General features: G+C 40.7%; 1 protein-coding gene across 2 annotated transcripts in view; it reads right to left on the bottom strand.

Moving 5' to 3' along the window:
• The window catches only part of Dnajc5 (DnaJ heat shock protein family (Hsp40) member C5), a 31360-nt gene extending 16522 nt beyond the window's left edge, over positions 1 to 14838 (bottom strand). The window contains exon 1 of one of the 2 annotated variants that reach the window (XR_009378981.1): positions 14590 to 14838. The gene's annotated coding sequence lies outside the window, so the exon portion shown is untranslated. The remainder of the gene's footprint in view (positions 1 to 14589) is intronic. The other variant, XM_059262162.1, reaches the window with a different exon arrangement.
• Positions 14839 to 15255: the final 417 nt, after the last annotated feature.

Raw genomic sequence — 15255 nt, 5'->3', positions numbered from 1 at the left:
ATGTGATCGGATGAAGGGCGTGTGCTACCCCGCCTGACTTTTGTTTATGGCTGGCTATATCCTCTGATCTCCAGACAAACTTTATTTATTAACATACAAATAAAATATCACCACAGCTAGCATGATAGATGCCTTTAATTCCAGCTCAACAGTTAAGAGCACATACTGCTCTTGCTGAGGACCAAGTTCCGTTTCTTGGTACAGAAGTCTAATTGTGATGACAGGCTGTTAAAAGACCTAGGGAGGGAGGATTACCATAAAAAGGACAGAGAACAGAGCCAAGGATGTACATGTTACTTTTTTGTTGTTGTGACAAAATGCCCAACAAGAGGAATTTATGGAAGGAAAGATGTATTTTGACTCACAGTTTAAAAGTACAGTCCATCATTTTTCGGAAATGATAGTGGCAGGAGCAAGAAGCAGTTAGCCATATTGCATTCATAGTCAGAAAGCAGAGAGTGCAAAAGTCTGGTACTTGGGTGTCCAGCTTGCTTTCTTCTTTTTATTCAGTCTGGGATCATAGCCCATTGAATGGCTCTGGCTCACACTTAGGGTAGGTCTTCCCATCTTAATAAACTCAACCTAAAAACCACTCCCTTATATACATGACCAGAGATCTGTCTCCTAAATGATTCTAGATCCTATCTAGTTGACAATCAGTATTAACCTCATCACAGAGAGGAAAGGAGGGCATGGTAAGTGTTGATGGAATATGACAAAGTGACTTCACATAAAGATGCAAAGGAAACAAACAAACTACATGAAGTGTGACGGTCATACAGCAGAGTGGACAAGCAGATTACTACTGCTCTACCTTATGCACATTCAGCCCATAGTGTAGAAGAAAAGCTTTGCTAAAAATGAAATCACTAGCCAGGTGGTAGTGGCACATGCCTTTGATCCCAGCACTCGGGAGGCAGAGGCAGGTGGATCTCTGTGAGTTCAAGGCCAGCTTGGTCCACAGAGTGAGATCCAGAACAGCCAGGGCTATACAGAGAAATCCTGTCTGGAAAAAAACAAAACAACACTAATGAAAGTCAGATGCCAATGAGAGTATGAGGAAGCCAATAACTTAGAACACAGTAAAATCAGCCTATTTCAGCTTTGCAGTGGTAGAGCACACCTTTAATCCCAGCACTTGGGAGGCAGAGGCAGGCCTCTATGAGTTCGAGGCTAGTCTGGTCTACAGAGCTAGTTTCAGGGCTACACAGAGAAATACTGTCTCAACTTCCCCCCAAACAACAACAAAAACAAACAAACAAATAAAACAAAGCCACCCAGCAAGTAATATGTGCTCTGTGCTTGGTCACAAAATTAAGAACTTACCTGTCTACATGGAAACAAGAATCATTCCCTAAGGCATGGGATCTGGGCTATATAAAAGAGAAAAATGAACTGAATACCAGCATGCATTAATTCATGCTCTCTACTCTAAAATGTGCATATAATGTGACTAGCTGCTTTAAGTTCCTACCACCATTATTTCCAAAAAATGATGGACAGTAACCTCAAATTGTGTGCTAAATAAAACCCTTCTCTTTTAAGTTGCTTTTGCTTGGGTATTTTATCACAGCAACAGAAAACAAAACTAAGATGTACAACATTCAAATCTTTAACTACAAATAACATATACACCTATAAAAGTACTTATGACTATTAGCATGGTAGTATATATACTGTAATCTCAGTCCTGAAGAGATGCTAAAGCTGTAGAATTCCAAATTCAAGGTCAATCTAGGCTACATAGCAAAACTCTGTCTCAAAACACAAGGAAACATAGCAAACCAAAAATTCTACTAGAACAGTGTAGACTACTACATCTATTTAAACATTCTGGGATACATGTTCAGAATACTGCAAATGCTGCCTTTACCCTTGTTCATTCTGGGATGTTGTCAACTGAATGATCCATTCACCCTGATCACGGTCTAGTTCCCACTGCATAAGAGACTTAATTACCAACAGGGCAGATCCCAAAACATTCTGAAGCTTAAGACACATAATACATAAGTTGGAATTCTTAAAATACTATAGATGACACAGAGTGTTTTAATGGAATATATTCTGAGACATAACTGATAGAAGTGGCAACAGTGTTCTGCTCTTATACCCTAGCCTGAGGCTGCTCTTGGGAGAAATTCATGTTGGATAAACAGCTGGCCAGTATATTCCACCTGAGGACTATCTGTTGTGGATGTCTTTCTGTATGCTGTGAATATGTGTTGCTCTGATTGGTTGATAAATAAAGCTGTTTGGCCTATGGCAAGACAGCTTAGAGGCAGGCAGGAAATCCAAACAGATAGACAGGAAGAGAAAGGACAGGCAAGGCAGACGTTGCAAACCGCCGCCAGGAAAAACAAGATGTAAAGGTATTGGTAAGCCACAAGCCATGTGGCAAAGTATAGATTTATAGAAATGGGTTAATTTAAGATAAGAGCTAGCTAACAAGAGGCCTGCCATAGACCATACAGTTTGCAAGTAATATAAGCCTCTGTGTGTTTAATTGGGTTCCAGTGGCTGCAGGACCGGGTGGGACACAGGAAAACTTCCAGCTACAACTATCTTAAAGTAGCAAGTGAACATGCATTCAAAGTTACTACCTCCCTGCCACTATTGTCAGAAACCAAGTAATCATATCAAATCCAGCATGTAACCTAGAATCAGACACAACAACTGAAACATGACAAACTGAAAGACACATCAAATTTCAAAGGAGGTAAGTATTAAGACACACCATACTCCAAACAGACATGCTGAAATTGAGCTGTAACCAATTAAGCTGTTTTGCGTGCCACACTTTCTTGTCTGTATATAAATACCACATGCCTAGTTGCTGGGTGGAGTTCTCTGCACCATTACTGGTTCAGAGAATCATTTCTCTGAATTCATGAATCATTTCTTTGCTCAAAATCAAGCTGGGCAGTCGTGGCGCACGCCTTTAATCCCAGCACTGGGGAGGCAGAGCCAGGCGGATCTCTGTGAGTTCCAGGCTAGCCTGGTCTACAGAGCTAGTCCAGGACAGGCTCCAAAGCTACAGAGAAACCCTGTCTCGAAAAACCAAAAAAAATCAATTCAAACTAGTTTGTCTATGGTTTTGTTTTAATGGTTTAGTGTCAGGAGTAGGGTTTCAAGTAAATTTCCCAAGTGGACATTCCTCCAACAGCACCCCACTCCTCTCTGTCCCAGCACTGACTAGCCAAGTAAAGGTACCTACCAAGATCACTGTGTCCATGACTGTCCAAAAGCAAGTGGAGTCATGGGTAAGTTCCCTCTTTGAATGAAGCAATACAAATTTGTGTTGAGCTCATTAAGTTAATTTAAGTCATTTTTTTACTGAATTGCATCAGATATTAAATAGTATACAATTAGAGCCCTCAGGTATATGCCTTTAAAAAGGGATTCCTCCATTGCTGGGCTTGGGGACCATACCTGTAATCCTAATACTTGGGAGAATGAGGCAGGATGATCAAGAATTCTAGGCTAACTTGGCTATATAGTGAGAGCCTGTCTAACCAACCCCTCCCTGCAATACAAAGACTGAGTCTAAGTTTCCCAGCATGGAGATGGGTGGCTAAAGTTGAAACGGAGGGAAACCAACACAAACAACAAATTCTCAGGCATAGCCAAACAAACAAACAAAGATAAATATTTGCCTCCAGTTTTTTACTGCACAGAGACTAAAGATAGCTAGGACAACTAGCAAATATGTTATGTTCTGTGCCACACTGACAGATTTTACTAGAAGAAAACACCTGCTTCCAGTTGGGATTCATAGATTTGCCAAACTACAGACTGCTAATATGTCAGGCCATTTATAACTGCTGCCTTCTTTGTGTTTACTGGAAACTAAGTTCCTTAAGGGATAAAAGGGTAAGATTTCTAATAGATCCAACAATAATCAGAGAAATGATGAGGGAAATTCCACATTCAAATATAAAAGGAAAGTAAAATACACTTTTGGTGAATGAAAAGCAAGAGGGTACAAGAATGTACTGTTTAAAGAAAAGGTAATTTTGGAGCTAGGGAGTAAAAAGCACTTGTAAGACACAAGCTCTATTTCCAGCACTCACAAGGCAGCTCACAAGTGCTGATAACTACAGTTCCAGAGAATGTGATGCCCTCCTTCTGGCCTCTAAAGGCACAAAGCATGCATGTGGTACGGGCAAAACACCATTACCAAAAAAATAAAATTTATTTAAAGAAAAAATAATTTTGCCCCAAAATACAATGGCTGGTAATTTTAAATTGAAAAGGGAAAATGAATACAATAAAACCACCATATGAATGGCAAAGTTGTAGGAGATTTGTAGAAGATAAATTTTAAAAAGATATGCTAATTGCTAAGACTAGAAGAAAATTGTTTGAGTTTTCCATAAAATTCAATACTGTTATTAAAAACATATGGATTCAGGACTGAAGAGTCAGCTCAGAGGTTAACAGCATGTACTGCTCTTGCAGAGAACCATGGTTCAGTTTCAACTACCCACATAGTGGCTCACAAACATCAATGATTCCAGTTCAAGGAGATCCAACACCCTTTTCCAAGACACACAGAACACATACATGCACACAGGAAAAAACATTGCTAAACACAAAATCAAATCTAAAACGATTTTACCATGAGGTGTTTTTTTTTTTAGTCTTTAATGATGTCTTTAAATGAATAATGACTATTCACAGTGACTTTCGATCTGCTTTGATTAATGTTTTAAATTCTTGGGTTTTTTTACTTCTCAAAATGATTCTATCTAGGCCTTGCTATATAGCCCAAGCTGGTCTCAAACATTCAATTCTTCCATTACAGCCTTTTGCATGTTGGGGTTGTAGGCATGTGCCACACATCCAACTTCAAAATCAAATTTTAAATTAAGTCTTTTTATTGCTCAACTAACTTTAGAATTTCCCAGGTGGACCCTTAGAACATCTTAAAAAGATACTTCTTATTAAAAAGAGCTATTATATAGGACATGGTGGTAACACTTGTAATCCCAGCAATGGATGGTAGAGGCAGCAAGACTAAGAAACCAAGGCCAGTCTGGGCTATAACAGACCCCGTCTAAAAAAAATGATATAAAACTCTCTTTGTACCAAAGACCATTAGAGAAGACTAACTGAAAATAAAAACAAAACCAAACAACAACAAAAATTCACAACTGGTCAAAATTGCAAAGAACAAATAACTGATCATGGGGTATCCAGACCAGCTGATAAACCTACTACACAACTCCTGAACCTAAGACACAGAGAACATCTTGGAAAAGAGAGCAGAAAGATTGCAAGAGTCAGAGAATCAGAAATCTGTTGTGTGAGTGTATCTCTTAGAAAGGACAGGTAACCTTCTTCACCCATGATACCTCAACAATATGGCTGCCTTAACAAATACAACACTAACAGACACGCTAACATAGAAGAAGGAGATCTCATGGGGCTCCATCTCTAGACAAAGAACTACAGGCAACTAAGGAATGTTGAGACAAGGAGAAATAATCTTCCCCTGGGATGAGCTTCCCTAACTGGTTATCCAATACTAAGTGGTCAGGCCTGAAATCACATACATACAAGTAACACTAAACAGACTGAGTAGGTTGTATTTATATATATGTTTTGTTTTGTTTTGTTTTTCAAAGATTTATTTAGTTATTATATATACAGTATTGTTTGCACGTACCCCTGCAGGCCAGAAGAGGGAGCCAGATCTCATTACAGATGGTTGTGAGCCACCATGTGGTTGCTGGGAATTGAACTCAGGACCTTTGGAAGAGCAGCCAGTGTTCTTAACCTCTGAGCCATCTCCCCAGCCCGGCTGAGCAGTTTTAATTAACATAAGCCTCTGTGTGTTTACTTGACGGGTGCAAGAGGGAGAGATTTGTCCTGACAGCTGGCTGGCCGGCGGGACACAGAAAAACTTATGACTACAAATGGCGCCCACATGTGGGGCAAGAGGTTCCACCTAAAACCTGAGAAAGCTTAAAAAAAAAAAAAAAAAAAAAAAAAAAGATTCTTATGGCAGATTTCTACCTCAGTACACAGTGGCATCTCCAAGCCTCACAATGCACTGTGTAACAGATTTAGCTTTTGCTAATACAAAAAAAAAAGGGGGGGGGGGTTTCTGGGCTACATGCTGCTGGATGGAGGCATAGACCCACTGCTTCCCAGAATTGGTGACCATGGTTCCCAGAGCTGGCAGTAAGCATAGTTCTGCCATGTTGGGAAGCTGAGATGGGTGGAGCCAGCAGCAAAGCTGCAATTTCAATCTTAGTAATGCTGCAGTTTAAAGCAATAGATACACAATAAGTCAGATTCAGATTAAATAAACCTCTAAATGGTTTACAGTATGTGTAAAAATGTACGTAGGCTTGGAAGAGGAACAGGAATGTAGACAGTTATATAAATAAAAAGTTTTTAAAAATAAAGTCTTTTAAAGTAATATAAAAAAAGCTACAAAGATGGATATTACACAGAGAATCTGGATTGTGTTGTCTTTGGGAATTTTACCTGCAGAAAGACATTTAATTATAAAGGCTGCTCAGCTAAACCAATATTTTAAAGGTATCTTGACTTCAAAATTTGGATCTAAGGATATGTTGCTTTGGAAAGGAGGCTCTGCTTTTGTTTCCACAGGAAGCAAGAGGCTATGGATTTGTTCCTGGTTAAGATACATCAGGTTTGATCAGCCAAGACCCCCTGAAAGGTCTCTGATGACACCATGGCCCAGATGATCCAACATGCAAAACGGTTTCAAGGCAACTGGCTCAGACAATGCAGCCTCGCAGACTATTTCAGTCAGGACTCGACCATAATTCTTAATTTTTTCACTATCCCTATAAGATTACCAGCGCCCCCTACCAGCAGGAAGCAGTGTGAGAAGCTACACCCAAATTCCCAAAATATTGTTTATGAAGGTTTATTTTTATTTAAAGGTTGATTACAGCTGGGCGGTGGTGGCGCACGCCTTTAATCCCAGCACTCGGGAGGCAGAGCCAGGCGGATCTCTGTGAGTTTGAGGCCAGCCTGGTCTCCAAAGCGAGTTCCAGGAAAGGCGCAAAGCTACACAGAGAAACCCTGTCTCGAAAAAACAAAACAAAACAAAACAAAACAAAAAGGTTGATTATAAAAATGCAATCTCTAAAGAAGGGGATAGTATAGATATGATAGAATGAAAGAGTAGATTAATGAACCTACTTTTAAAGAGCAACTTCTTAAAAAACATTTTACACTGCTATGGATTTTAGTTTATTTTGTTATCCTTTTATATATTTCTACTCTTGTTTAAGGTATTGTGTTTATGTAACTCATTTAAATTGTAATGGATAATTAAGAAATACAGATTAATAGTTAATCATCTATGATAATCAAACCTGTAGTCATGTTAGTTAAGTTTTCTAGATATACATAGATATATTTCAATTAGGTAGGTAATCTTCAAACACTTCAAAGACCTACAGAATATGGGATTTAAAATGTTTTAAGAACTTTGACTTTCTGGACATTGAGACATGTCTACTCCTGACAGCACCAATCTACTTCAGAGAAGATAATGGGCATTGAAGAAACTCACTATGAAGTTTGCTTTCTTTGTGGAAAAAGTTAGCCACTGGGCAAAAAAGTGCTCTTGCGTCGACTGCTTGATAAAATGTTGTATAAACCACATGCAGGACCTATAGGAAGGTGACCAATGAACTTTGCAAGGCGAGATGGTCCTTCAGGTTCCTGTTTCACAGAAGAAACTGCCAGACATTCTACAGGATGTACAGAGAAAAAGAGACTGAGAGACTCTAGACCTTTATGGCTGAAGATGGATGCCCCAACATTGCAGAGGAACTTTGGATGACTGTCTGGGCAGGCAGCTGTCTCTGTCATTCTAGATTTTTGGAAGTTGCTTACAATGCTTTTCCTGTTTACTTAGGTAATATTATATCCTTCTGCGGTCTCTGATGTAGTTGAAGACTAGATAGTTGTAATTTTCCTTGGTTATGATAAAAGATAAATTAGACATGAAACTTGAGACTCACAAACATAGGATAGATAGAATGTTTTTTTTTAATTTTGCCAAATACAATAGACTAGGTATTATAACTATAATTCTTGCTTGATAACTTTTGTTATATATAATTTTACTATGTTAAAGTTAAAACTTTGCTTTTTAATTAATCAGAAAAGGAAGTGATGGGGGAATGTTTTTCTGTACACTGTGAATATGTGTTGTTCTGATTGGTTGATAAATAAAGTTTTGGCCTATGACAAGGCAGCTTAGAGGCAGGCAGGAAATTCAAAGAAAGAGACAGGAAGAAGGCTGGGGGAGATGCCAGCGAGCCACCCAAGGAGCAACGTGTAATGGGAGGCAGGTAAAGCCATAGAACATGTAGTGATACACAGATTAATAGTTATGGACTAATTTAAGATATAAGAACTAGTTAGCAAAAGGCTTGAGCCATAGCCATTCAGTTTTAATTAATATAAGCCTCTGTGTGTTTACTTGGGGGATGCTAGTGGGAAAGATTTGTCCTGACCACAGGCCAGGCAAGACACAGAAAAACCTTCCGACTACAGGGAACAAGGCAAAGAGAGGGGTGGGAGAAAATAAAAGGGAGAAAACTGTGTAGTTATATTTTAAGAGAATAAAATTATAGCCTGGGCTACATAATGAATTCCAGGACAACCAGGACTACATAGAGAGACCTTGTCTCAAAAAAAACAAAATTTAAAAAAAAAAAAAAAAGATACTACTAGCTTTCTTCTATGCATTAAATCATGAGAAGCACTATCAAATTAACACTAAAACTTCAGAGTTATGTGTATGATTGTGCTATTAATGTGTTTCAGATATTATATGGGATTAGCAAAAATCTAGCAGTGGTGGAATTTCATAATTCCAGATAACTGAAAATGTTATGTACTATAGAAATAACCACATTTTCTTATTCATTGTATCATTAGTGTAACGAACCAATATCAGATATTTAATGTGCCATTTTAATAAGCTTTGACATCTAAAGATGGTTGTATATACCATAGTACTCTGTCGAACTATAACATGTTATTTTACTTTTAAGGACATTCATGGAAAGAATTGCATGTTTTTTACTTTGAAAACATAACAGTAGGGAGCTGTCTACAAGTCATGCAGGGAGCTCCATGGATTCACCTTCTTAGTTATCACCCCGGTAGGGTAGGCTTTCCAGTGACATAGCTGCCTTTGTGTTAGCCATGATTTTAATGTTCTTTGTGGAAGGAGGAGCATCAGCTTGGAGCTTCTGAGAAAGAGATAGTAACCTCTTTTCACCTAAGAGGTTACTCTGTCTTGATGGGATGCTGAAAATGTGACTAATCTCTTGCTACCAGTTTGGAAGCAAAGCTAACACATAAAGTAAGACAAATCACGAGAAAGTGAGACGATCCTAATATATCACCTTTGAGGCCAACTTCACCTTTGCAACTGTGATTTACACAATAAATGTCCTCTACTATATAACTAATTTATAAATATTTTGAGTCAGGCTCACTATCCAGCCCAGGCTGGTTTTGAACTCACAATCTTTGTGCTTCAGCCTCCCAAATCCTTAGACTACAGAATGATAATGCTACTTAGTTTGGCCATATAACCTAATAATCTAATTTAGAGGTCTGAGGAAAGATAAAAGGATTATCCTATTTACAGACAAAAATACTCATTCAGGGTGATTTTGTTTCTTTGTCTTTTTTTTTTTTTTAAGACAGGATTTCTCTTGTAGCTCTGGCTGTCCTGGAACTCACTCTGTAAATCAGACCAGACTAGTTTTATTTGTATTAAAATGTTTTTTGTATGTTAATAAATAAAGTTAGCCGGGCGGTGGTGGTGCACGCCTTTAATCCCAGCACTCGGGAGGCAGAGCCAGGCGGATCTCTGTGAGTTCAAGGCCAGCCTGGGCTACCAAGCGAGTCCCAGGAAAGGCGCAAAGCTACACAGAGAAACCCTGTCTCGAAAAACCAAAAATAAATAAATAAATAAATAAATAAATAAATAAACAAACAAACAAACAAATAAATAAATAAATAAAGTTGCCCGGGGTCAGAGCTATTAGCAAGCCATAGGAAAGTAGGGCAGTGGTAGCATACACTTGTAATCCCAGCACTTGGTAACATTCACTTACACAGATTCAAGAAACATTCATTGAGCATTCATAATACATCAAAAAATCTAAGAATATTACTTGGGTTTAAAATGTCTAAAAATAGCCAAGGATAGAGAAGTGAGATACACACCTGTAATCCTAACACTCGGGAGGCAGAGGCAGGCCTACACAGAGAAACCCTGTCTCGAAAAACCTCCCCAACCAACATAGTTAAAAAAAAAATGTCGCCGGATGGTGGTGGCACACACCTTTAATCCCAGCACTCGGGAGGCAGAGCCAGGAGGATCTCTGTGAGTTCGAGGTCAGCCTGGGCTACAGAGCAAGAACCACGACAGGCACCAAAACTACACAGAGAAACCCTGTCTCGAAAAATCAAAAAAAAAAAAAAAAAAAAAAAAAAGGGCTAGAAATAAATGACAAAGTTCTCTGCCACAAATTAAATGTCACTTGTAAAAAATGTACAGTAATTCTGGAATGAAATAAAACTGCACACAGAACAGTAGAGAGGAAACTGATCATGGAAGAATTTTGAGTGATCTCTCTCAAACCTGGCCTCACTTTATTTCTTTCTTTAAAGAATGAGATAATTTCATTTCTATAATCTATAATTCTGATATAAAATATCAATGTGAAACAAAAAATCTGAAGCAATTATTTGTAAGAACTTATACTGAGGACTGGAATGGGCTCTGCAGGCATGAAGTCATATTTGAATCCCAGGACCCACTTTAAAAGTCTGGCATAGTTTTTTGTACCTGTAACCCCAGCACTGGGAGCAGAATCAAGAAGATACTATAAACTCACTAGCCAGACAACTGAGGGAGTTTCTGGGTCATTGGGAGGCCCTGACTCAAGGTAATATATAATATCCACAGAAAAAGACACCCAATATTCTGTTCTGGTCTCTGTATTTTGGACACAGGAGGGCACACACATTCACACATTCAAGTGTATGTGTACCAAAACCACATACCTACACAACCCACATACCAAAGTAAAAAAAAAATACGTACTTATTAAATATCATGAATGAAGAACACACACTTTTCATTAATAAATATACTCAAAGTTAATACAAAGTGTCAGAAGGAGCAAAATCCACACCGAAGGTTGTTGGGTAATCTAATCCTTAAATCTTCCTGTTTAGTTGCCAGTTAACAGACTAGCTGCTAATCCTTGTCAGGATTGCCTTCACCTGAGGTAGGCCTGGCACAGCAGCTCAGGCTCCTTGATTAAGGATGTTTTAGGGATAGGTATTTTCACAAAATAAGGCTATCACCATTTTTAGAATTTTTGTCACCTCTATTTAGGAAGCCATCAGGAAAATATCCTTCCTCTTATCCTTCCTTTGCTTCAACAGTTGGCAGGTGAGGTGAGAACCATCTCCCTCATTTTATAGTACAGAGTCTCAGAAGCAGAAGGAACCCTGGTAGTGTGAGCTCTAGCCTTGTCCTCTTTCAAGAAGGATAATCTAGCACATTCTGCTAATGCACAGAAGAGGGAGGAAGGACAGCAAAGAGTAGAAAGTTTGCCTGACAAAAGGCTATTGGCCTTGAATGAATCACGAAGATTCTATAGTAGAAGAATAATAAGCCTCATTATAAGAATGCAACTTTTTACTTTTTCTTTGAGGTGTAGAGCTCAAATCCAGGGCCTTAGCATATGCTTGACAACCACTCTCCTCTGATCTGCACCCTCAGCCCTGAGTGCTACAATTTTAAATGCTTAATAACTTCTAGGAGCCATCACAGGAACACCAGAGTTCTCACATCTAGGACTGATGTTTATGCATCATTTCCATACAAAAAGCTCCTGATCAGATCCCTAAAATCTAATGAGTTTGTTTCCTTACAAGAAAAAAACTGCTTTCATTTGCTGATAGTTTGCCCACAGTATTACAGGCTTCAAAGACCACACTTGATGCTTACCTTACTCTGCGCTTTCAGAAGCTAGCTTCTAAAATCCCACCTTATCGCAAGCCCCAGCTTCACTGCATTTTAGTTATTTATTCAACAAACACCCATGAGCATCATGCACCTGGGCTCTAAAGACACAACTCTGGCAGAATATGGGATACTGTAAGCTATGGTTGGTCAACAAACAGAAGAATCTGGCTTAGAGAATTAAGTCCAATTGAAGTTTCAAGTCTGATTTATTAAGTTACATCTTGAGCATAGCAGGTTGTCAGGGTGGGTCTACAACTGTATCCAGAAGCATCACGCTCTCCAAAGTGCTCCTGGGTAAAAGTGGGTAGAACTGTGCAGCATGCATCCAACACTGAACCACACACTAACAGAACTGTTCTCAAGAATACAGGAAAATCTAGATAGTCTATGCTTAGATGGGCAGGAGGCAAAGGCCTCAGAAAGGACTCCGGAGTCCTTCAGTCACAAAGAAGTCTCCTGGGTTGTCATAGCACCCCAGATAATAATTAGCTTCCAGCTGAGGGCATCAGGAGCTGCTCACTCTTACGCAAGGTATGGTGGTGAATGCCTATGATTCAAGCCCTTTGCCAGGCTGAAGCAGGCGGATCACAAGTTGCAGGTTAGCTTGAGCTATATAGCAAGATCCTGTTTACAAAAACAAAACACTTCTTCAAAAGAAATAAGAATCAGATGACTTCATCTCACTGTTACCTCAAGTCCCAAGAGACAAGTAACCGAAGACAAAATTTCTAAGAGCTTTTTAACTTTTTAACCAGTGACTTTTAAAAAGCTTTTAACTTTCAAATAATCACTGATCAAAAGTTGCAAAGAGATTTACAGAGAAGTCCTAAGCACCTTCTAATACCTTTCTAAATTAAATGACTGTACTTCTGTAAATGGGCAGGGCAAAGTCGGTGGGTCTGTTCTTAAGAATACAAGGTTCACTGTCCACCTCCCAGGAACCCAGTGCCTCTGAAGTGTTCAGTTCTCACTGACTTACTTCCTAGTGAGAAAGACCATAGCCCAGCTGCTAAGTCTATTTGCATTCATTCAATACTTTACGGGGTACATACCATGCGACTATTCTAACAAAACAAAACCTTACCTAGAAAAAATGTTAAATATGTTAACACATTAAGCAAGAGTCAAGTGCTGTGTGAAAATTAAGCAAGAAAGAAAAAAAATGGGAAGTAGAGAGCTGAAATTATAAGTAGTAGAATCTAAGACTGTCTCACAGAACAGGAATGAATGTTCAAGAAAGAATCTAGGACTAAGCACTTAAATTTGTTCACAGACTAGCAAGGAGGCTTCTGGGGCAAGGAGAGTGTGAGGCACGGAGCTTAAACTCTCCAAGGACTGATGGGGCCACCTCTTCCCAAAAGGGTCTGGATTCAGAGCCCACAATGGCTCCACACTTGGGGTCCACACAGACAAGGCCAACCTAAGTATGAACACACTGATAAAAGCCAGGCAGTGGTGACACATGCCTTTAGTGCTAGCAGGAGGCAGAGGCAGGCTGATCTCTGTGAGCTCAAGGCCAGCTTGGTCTACAGAGCGAGTTCCAGGACAGCCAAGGCTACACAGAGAAACTCTGTCTCAAAAAACGAGAAACATACATACAAACAAACAAACAAACAAAAAAAGAGTAAAGAAGACACTGATACAGGTAACAGGGTCCTAACATATTAGGTTTGAAACTGTCCAGAAGCACTTAAGTCCTACCTTTTAATGTCACCCAACAGATCGCTCTTTTCTTTAAAAAAGCAAATAAATGAACAAAATTACCTTACAACCGTTAGAGTACTGCCTTTAGGTAACCATGACAATAGACAGGTCAATATAGTCTTCCTGATATCAAATAGTGCTTTGTTTTTTTTAAACAGACAAATCACTAGCAATTCAGTTATTGTGCCTAAAAGGATGATCAGCTGTATGTCCAACAAACGGCGACCCAATTTTCCCTAAGTCCAATCTGAAAACGAAGCTACTTTTGCATTCTTTTTTCGAAAACGCACTTAAAGAATTCGGAGAAATCATCTCCTAAGCACAAGGAAAAACAAGTTTTTAATCCAGCCACATAACACAAGTTGGAGTCTAAACGGATGAGTCCCTAATAACTCTCCCTAACAGCAGTATACAAAAGCGCCTCTTAAAATATCGTTGTGAAGCATATGAAATGTTTATTTACAGGTAAATGCTTTTGGAATTTACAACTATAAGACAATTTTCCGCGCCCCAGGCTGTGAACAAGCCTCGGAGCCTTCACTGCCCGCCTCCCTACACCAGAGTTTCTGCGTCCCGGGTGCCGCGGAGGCGGCCGCGCGTGCGGACCCGGGTTGGCCCGGAAAGCCTAGTCCCCGCGCCTCCCCGCCATGCGCAAGGTCGAGCGGGGCCTAGCGGTGCCCAGAGCCCAGCCCGGCTGAAGGCTGGCCGCCATTTCCGGCTGTGGGCAGCCTTTACCTCGTTCTGCGGCACCCTCGCCCCGCTCCCCTCCCCTTCACCCGGCTCCCGCGGCTCCACCTAATTTGAGGGCCATCTGGCACTGAGCTCACCTGTCGGCCCGCCCGCCTGTCCACCGGTTCCGCGGCTCCGCTCTCCGTACCGCGGCGCTGCTGGGCAGCCGGCCGTCCTACAGCTCGGCCTGAGGATCCGGGGCGGCGACAGTGATAGCAGCGGCAGAGGACGGCGGAAGCAGCACCGGCGACAGCGAGAACGCGCACGCTCACGAACTGGCACTTGCCCCCCGGAAGGACGAGTGCTCGGCGGGTCAGAGCGGGCTGCGCAAGCGCCCAGAGCGCCACACAATGGCTCCGCCCATGGGCGGAGTCAACGTGGCAGTATTGCGCGGAGGCTCGGGAGCTGCGGTAGAATTCGAAGGCGGTGGACCGGTTTACCGAATTCTACCGGAGGATCTATGGGACGAGTAAAGTGGTGGATGAAGCCTGCAGCTACTAAGCCGGACGCGACCGCCGCCAAGCAGGGACAGAGCCTAGGCGTGAGGGCCGAGCCATCACCTCTGGACAAGAGGTGACCCAAATGCCCTGGAAAGCAGACAAGCAACACTCCACTGAGTAAATGCGCCCTTGTCTTGCGGTTGAGTTTGCTCAGTGCTTCACTTAAGCCTCAAAAAATTTACTAATCCTTACCAAAATCTAGAGAGGGAGATGGCGGGGAGAGGGAGACCTTCATCTTCATCTCTAGCCATTGCTGTGGAACGT

Source organism: Peromyscus eremicus, chromosome 4, assembly GCF_949786415.1.
Source record: "Peromyscus eremicus chromosome 4, PerEre_H2_v1, whole genome shotgun sequence".
NCBI classification, from domain to species: domain Eukaryota; kingdom Metazoa; phylum Chordata; class Mammalia; order Rodentia; family Cricetidae; genus Peromyscus; species Peromyscus eremicus.
This window is presented reverse-complemented; position numbering and strand designations above follow the sequence as displayed.